This window comes from Girardinichthys multiradiatus, chromosome X, assembly GCF_021462225.1.
Source record: "Girardinichthys multiradiatus isolate DD_20200921_A chromosome X, DD_fGirMul_XY1, whole genome shotgun sequence".
NCBI lineage: Eukaryota > Metazoa > Chordata > Actinopteri > Cyprinodontiformes > Goodeidae > Girardinichthys > Girardinichthys multiradiatus.
The window spans coordinates 17,285,383-17,293,343 of record NC_061817.1 but is presented as its reverse complement, the minus strand read 5'-3'; the positions used below and the strand labels follow the sequence as shown (position 1 = coordinate 17,293,343).

At 33.9% G+C, this 7,961-nt stretch overlaps 1 long non-coding RNA gene across 1 annotated transcript; it reads right to left on the bottom strand.

Annotated features, from left to right (window-relative positions):
- Positions 1-2,039: 2,039 nt before the first annotated feature.
- On the bottom strand, positions 2,040-6,217 carry LOC124862945. Its single transcript, XR_007037028.1, has 4 exons — positions 5,977-6,217; positions 3,146-3,430; positions 2,867-2,893; positions 2,040-2,765 (listed from the first exon to the last, which is right to left on the bottom strand). It is a non-coding gene; the product is annotated as an uncharacterized LOC124862945 (long non-coding RNA).
- Positions 6,218-7,961: the final 1,744 nt, after the last annotated feature.

Genomic DNA, 7,961 nt, shown 5'->3' with positions numbered 1-7,961 from the left:
GTCCACTGCTTCCACAGGTCCCCCAAGGTCTGGAATCGGCCCTTCTCCACAATCTTCCTCGGGGTCTGGTCACCTCTTCTCGTTGTGCAGCGTTTTCTGCCACACTTTTTCCTTCCCACAGACTTCCCACTGAGGTGCCTTGATACAGCACTCTGGGAACAGCCTATTTGTTCAGAAATTTCTTTCTGTGTCTTACCCTCTTGCTTGAGGGTGTCAATGGTGGCCTTCTGGACAGCAGTCAGGTCGGCAGTCTTACCCATGATTGGGGTTTTGAGTGATGAACCAGGCTGGGAGTTTTAAAGGCCTCAGGAATCTTTTGCAGGTGTTTAGAGTTAACTCGTTGATTCAGATGATTAGGTTCATAGCTCGTTTAGAGACCCTTTTAATGATATGCTAATTTTGTGAGATAGGAATTTTGGGTTTTCATGAGCTGTATGCCAAAATCATCCGTATTAAGACAATAAAAGACCTGAAATATTTCAGTTAGTGTGCAATGAATCTAAAATATATGAATGTTAAATTTTCATCATGACATTATGGAAAATAATGAACTTTATCACAATATGCTAATATTTTGAGAAGGACCTGTACACCCCTAGTTACTTTTTTCTTAAACAAGCCTGTCCACTAGGTGGCAGCATCTCTGAAACTGTTTTTTTTTTGGAAGAACCACTGACTCACTGCATGTTTAATATAAAACTTATCTGACCTGAGATCTGTTTGACCTGAGGAGTCTTTTCTCAGCTGTCTTCAAAAGTCTTGTTTCATGCTGTGTTTCTGTTGGCTTAGTGACACTTCCACCCAACCAAATCAGTAAAGCTTAATTCAGAATTGAAACATGTTTGAGCATTAAGGTAAACCAGCAAAGAGCTGTTTCTGAGAAAATTAATATATAATATTAAAGCCTTAAATGTCCAGTTAAACAGGACTAAATTAGACTAAAAATTGCCAACAAGTAACTGGACATTTATTTCATTTGATCATATTCCAGTAGAAAACAGGGCAATCATTTTCTTTTCAAGAGTAGATAAGTGTCTAATGAATGACATACTTTTTAAAATTGTAGTCAGGACTGGAGATATACTGCATCTCGTGTTTCCTCCTTTAGCAGAGGAGACACCATAAAAGGAGATGATTCTGTTGGTGCATGTTTCAAACTGATGATCAAGTATTTTTACTTATCAAATTTTATTAGTAAAACCTTCAAGATAACATGTGACAAGAATGGACAAGTCAGACTCTTTCATTAAGATGTTTATTATTTTCAGAAAATCTGTAGCTTGAGAGCTGCAGATCAGATCATGTAATCATTTTAGCTCAGCTTCCTTATAAATTTCTCTCATAAGTTTCTTAAATTTTAATGTTTAATGGATGTCAATTAAAACATTCATTGGAGATGTTGTAATTTGACACGGAGATAGAATATTACAAGAAACTCAAAAACAACAACAAAGACTCACTTTCAATCTGAAATGTTTGCACAAATAATAAAAAGAAGTATTTTTAATTGAATTAAATGAATGGAAAATATTTGATTAAAAGCCAGACATTGCAGAGGAAACCGGCTGCCACTGAAGTCAACAGACGAGAAAAGATTCTGCAGGTTGTGTGAAAAGAGGAACCAAACAGAACTGAGGTTAACCACAGTGATTTCTCTCTATGTGAAACTGAGCTGCTGTTTGGTTTCTGTCGGATTTTCATCTCTATTTCAGCTTCCTGTTGATATGTGGTTTCAACCGATCAAGTTGTCGTGCTACAAACTGGGAGATGAGTTATATCTCTTACTGTTGTTTCTCTGCATCATTTAGGTTATTCTATAAACATGTATGTACGTGACTTAAAAAAACCCCTGCATAGATGGCTGAGGGTGGGTGTGAATGAACCCATAATCACTGAGAAAATCCTTCAAATGTGGGTCAAAAAACAAAAGGTTTTGAAATATAAAGGAAATAAATCAACACAACAAAAAATTATTCATAAGAAATAAAATACTGAAAACATTTCATAAATAAATTAACAGAGCTGGAATATGTACTATAGGCTGCATTAAAGTTTTATTTACTGATCTGCAGGACTAAAACACAGAATGAAACAGATAAAGTACAGAGGAAAGGTTTACATGAACACAATTAAATCCAACAAACATGACTTGATGACTTGAAGCAAAAAATAAAGCAATTTCTAAGCTAAATTTAAGAAATAATAGTTACAAATTACAAATTCCTTCCTTTTTCTAAAGCTATTTCTTTGTTTTACTTTTTAGCAGTCGTTCATGTTTTTTATAAACTGACAACAAAGTCATATATTTAATTTATTTCATATATTCTTTAATTCAATTTGTAAATGTTTTTTAAGCCAAGTATTGTAGAATATTTATTTTTGTAATAAATGCATTTCTGTTCATAAGGTATTTTAAAGACATATTTCTCACCATTGGCACAAACTGCTAAATTAAAAAATAATAAGACTTTTATGTGTGTTTTGTATGCAGGTTTCAGACTGTATAAGTGACCCTAGTCACCTCAGTGGTGATGTTTTTTGTATTGCCTTTTAAAAGATCATGGATTTAAATTTGAATTGCATGAACAGTTTTCCTCTACAGGTAAGTTGGTGTGCTTTACTGACAGCCTGCATGGTGGCCTTGAAGGGTCAGTGTTAGAATATCAGGCCTCTGATGGTGATGACGGTGCTGAAGGCCAGAGCTTTGGTGAACACCACTCGGACTCCGTTCATCAGCAGCAGGTAGAAGTTCAGCTTGGCTTTTTCTGGTCGGCAGAGAAACAGAGTTCAGACTGAACTGATCGCTAACAGCTGACTGCAGGGATCAGTGGGGACCCAAACTGAGACAGGAAGTGTTCAGACTTACCTGGATTAATGTTCCCACATGCATCATCTGTTAGGAGACAGAAAACACATCAGTCACACAAACATCATGAAAACTCTGACAGACTTTCTGATCATCTGTCTGTGGAAACATGTCTAACCTGGGCAAACTAACACTTTAAAAGTCAGTAAACACTCTAATAAGTTGGTCATGGTGTAATGTTTTATTAGAAAGTAATCTTTAGTATTTATGTGACAGTTTCCAGCTCTCTGAAACAAACAGTTTGATCAGATCTGAAACAGAACTTTATAAGTTTGGTACCTGCTTCATTGTTGCCAATCATCCTGTTCATGCTACATGAGTAGATGGTTTCATTGCTGAATGCAGCAAAGTAGTAGGTGTTGTTCTTTGACAGAACAACTTTATCAGTGCTCACGTTGACCGGACCTCCTCTCAGATTCAGAACCACGTCATCCCCCTTCGGATGGAAATCTGTGACCAGACAGACATTTGGAACGACTTCGTCTGCTGTCTTCAGGGGGTAGCCAGGACTCTGCAGGGGACTCAGGACAAAAAGGGTCGGTGGAACAGAGGGAGAATTTGTATCTGCACAAGAGCAAAGAAAAGCAGATTATCTCAGTTCATTAAGAATAGGAGGAACAACACTTTATCACCAGAAGGCTGACTGTTTCATTTTGACACATAAACTTCCCATGTTACAGTTTTTGATTACTCACTGGTCGCTCCATGTTATTGCAACACATGAATTAAAGCTTCACCAATTTTGTTTAATGCTGACATTGTTTTAAATAATTCAAAAAAGCAATATTTAGCTGAAAATCAAAAGTTTCCCATCATCCTTTGAGTTTGTCCACAAAACAAAATTACAAGTTCGATTTTCAAACTTCAGGACCTCATCATTATGATTTGTCTTTTTTCTATTTCAGAAAACTCCATCTTGAACTTCTTAAGTCAAAAACTAATCATTAAAGTTTCTTTATGTGGCTCCTATTTGATTTGTGATCAATTTATTAATTGTCAGACTGTTACATTTATAAAGCTTTTAAGCCATTTTTATTTTAATTAAGCATTTATAGATATATTATTTCAACCAAACAGATTGTGTTGGCTGCTGAAAAACAGAATTTTTTTCACTATAAAGCTAAACAAAATAAAATATTGCTCCCAAGATTTTTTTTGAATTTTGAGACATATTTCATACACCAGTTTAAATGAAAGTATTCTATACAATATGTAGATGTTCATATTTGTGGATATTGTTGGTCAATGCACTTAATTATGTTTTCAATCAAAAAAGGATTTTTTTAATAATTATTATTAAGTATCTAAGGAAGGTTAATGCTGGTGTGTCAAAAACACTGCTAAAAAAGCAGGCATAAAACTAACGAATTCAATATAAGCAATCATTAAACATATTTATCATTAGCAGTAATTTATTGGCTGAAAATAAACGATTTTCTAACAAAAAACACTTTTATTTGCCTAAAGCCTCTTTAACTCCGTCTTTCCAGGGCTTTGCTAGACTTCTAATACATTAAGGTTACAGATTTAGCTTATTTTTTTGTGAAAAAAGATATATTTAGGTTAAATTCCTAAAAGGCGACAGTCATACATTCAAATAGCCAGAAACAATTTTTATGCATTTGATTCTTCACGGATTTAAAGAATTTAGTAGCCTTATTATTAGTTCTTATATTCCTTATTATTTTTGTTTTTTGCTTTTTTCCGTTTAAATTGAGGTTTTGTCTTCATCATGTTTTAAAATGCATTCTTCCTTAAAAAGGCTATAAATGTTAAAGATGCTCATAACTGTCAATGTAAGTGAGAGCTTTTCTTCTTTGTTCCTTTCATTTCATTTCATTTTATTTCATATTTTTACTCTGATAAGAGGCTATTCTTTGGTTATTTTCTTTATTCAAGCATGCACAAACTTTCTCTAAAAGCTGAAATTATCTGACTGGATTCTGATCTGTGAGAACCTTGAGAGCTTTTGAAGGCAGAGCATTTATTTCCGATCAGTCGCTTCAAACCTCCTAGTCTCTCTGCAGGTCGGTTCAGCGGGCTTTACCGTGTTTTTATGTCTTCTTCAGCCGCTTAGGTTTTGTTGCAGTTCAATGAAATTTGAATGTTTATTTCGAGTCCAGCTCATCATCCTCTGCCTGAAATTGATCCTGTCTAATTTGTTTTTCTTAACTGGAAGATATTTTACAGCTTTGACAGGAGTCTACTTTTATCAGGTCAAAATTATGATCAACTCTATTATTCTAGTCCCAGTCACAGAGCCACACCGAGACAGAAGAAACCAAATCTGTGGAAATGTTATCTTTAAAGAACATTCATCGGTTTTAGTGTTGTTCTATTGCTTCATATTTTAAGCTAAAGAATTGTTGAACTTTAAGTATAAAAATGTAATAAAAGTGTTTTAGTCTCTAAGTAAAGATCAATGAAATTAACAAATAAATCATCATATAAAGATTCGGAAGGCCAAAATGTTTTCTTTTTCTTCCTTACTGTTAATTTGTTGTAACATTGCGTATAAAAACGAGCTGCACTAATACAATTAATTGTAAAAAACTATTTTTGGTTTACCTTGTTCAAACTCTAAATCACACATTAGTGTAAAGGTTTCCGAACAATTAGATTTCCGCAATCCGGAATCTTAATCCTTAATAACTTTTTTTTCCAACAGGTTACTTTTTTTTATCTGTATAACAGAACACAAATAGAAATATAACACGTGAAAAAGGAAGATAAAAAGGAACAACTTCCAGCAGGTTTAAAAACGGACACCAATCAAATCGGTGAGAGACTATTTTACACTTAATCAAAATCAAACGTTTTACTGGGGACACTGAGATGAATTGAGAAATTATTTATAATAAATTATTCATTGTAACTGCAGAAGCACTAACCAAGAGTCACATAATTCAATTCATATAAACTCATGGACATTTTTATTTTAGTGATATGTTGATATTGTCTTTGAACCCCTTAAAGTACAAATGTACTATAGAACACTAGGATGATTAAGTAAAAGTAAGCTAACATTTTACATTAACAATATGAACTTAAACAACAACAACTATAAACAGGACTGTAAATATAATAATGTAATATATAAAAAATCTTACCTGGCAGAACCGTTACAGTTGTTCCATTCCCCCAGTAGTCTAAATATCACAGTGCTTCATCTTCACTCACTCCTTGAACAAAAACCTGAAGCACCTAAAAAAAACAGCATAACACCTGGAGAGTTTCATAAAAGAGTTTTTACACAGGGGAAATCTGATGAGATGGATATTCTCATTTAATGACTGTGAATGCCACTTTGTGTCAATTCTCCATCATGTGATAAAATAAAAAATTCAAAATACTGTCTTTACTCTATGAACTGAAAACTTGTGATTGTTTAACTTGTAAATATCAGTCCATTTATTAAAATGGCTTTTGTTTTGGTAACACTGTGTTCTTACCTCATATTCCAACCATATATGTGTGATATTGTACATGTTTTTCTGTAAATTATAATGGGTAACATTCAGACTTTTTTTCTGAGGTTTTTGTATTGGTGTACATCAGTGTGCCCCAAATATCACTGTGAAAAAATCTGACACAAAAACCTAAAGCGCCAACAGAGGGAAGGAGGAAACTGAAAGTTAGGAGACAGTTGTAACAGTTGCAGTTTTTATGTGAACATTCTCATCTATTGCAGCAATTTACTGAAGCCTTGTAGCATTAAAAAATGTTTTTTATTTTAACCATAAACATAGAAATGGACCAAATATCAAGATATAATATAACATTTTTGGTTAAATTTGATCAATTTCATTTTTGAGGTTTGAACTGCACAATTTCTTTTAAGAAATCAGTAAAATATCCTAATACTGTCCATTCAGTAATGTGCAACACAAAGAATGCTTAAAAGATGAATTTGAAATGTTTGTGATGCTGTTTCTGCATGGACGTTTGTAACATTTTGGTTGAACAATGTTGGTTTAAAAGGAAAACTAAATGGGGCACATAAGGACAACCCAAATGTACAGAATAGTAGAATCTCCTGAAAGAGTTAAGTTACTGAAGACTGTTTTCACTGCGCCATAGTTTGTTTCTGCTATTTTCTTTGACTGGTACATGTGTGCATTGAGATCATTAAGCTCCTTCTCTTTAACCTCTCTGCAAACTATGAAATAAGGCTTAAGCAGAAAAGGATGCAAATAAGATGAAATGTGAGAAGATACTAAGGAACAGCTGAGTTGAATTTCGGGTTAATCAGATTCACTATAATTGATTGCAGTTCAACCAAAAAGACTGAATGCTGAATAAAATTAACAGACAGATTTCAAAGTTTTTGCTTCAAGGTGTGCACACTTATGCTACCAGGTTATTACATACTTTTTTCTATATTTCCCTCAAAGATATTTATTTTTTAGTTGAAATAAACAGCATATTTGTGAAATTAAAGGTGGAAAAAGGCCTCAATTCTTTACATCATTATAACCTGGTACTTTAAAAAAATGCTGAAAATGTAGTTCTCACAATGCTCATCTCCAGATATAAGCCCATAAACTAAGAGTGGCATTTGCTGCTACTGACATCCTGTTAAATGATGTCAGGAGTAGAAGTGGATCATTTAAAACCTATGTATAGCTCTCGCTGACAGAATAGATTTTATAAAATCGAAGCTACTTGAGTTATAGGGAAAAGATTTGAAAATAAATATTTGTTTTATTTTTATATTACTAAACTAGAATCAGTTCTTCTGAAAGAACTTCTTAAGATGTTTATATGAACTTAAAAAGTACTAAGATTATGGCTGGGTCCTAATGTGGGTTGTGGGCTTTTTGCAGGGAGTTTGTGTATTCTTCCCTGTGCATGTGTGGGTCGTCTCCGGGTACTCAGGCTTCTTACTGGAGTCTGACTACACGCATGATAGCTTTACTGACCACCCTAAGCTGCCCTTTAGTTTGAGTATGTGTGTGCACAGTTGTCTGTTCTGTATCTCTGTGTCACCCTGTGAAAGACCTGTGATTATGTAATAATGTGGACATAGATAATGGAAGGAATAATGAAATAAATTGGTTGAAAATCATTTTTGGTCTGATGACTCCTCCTCTGG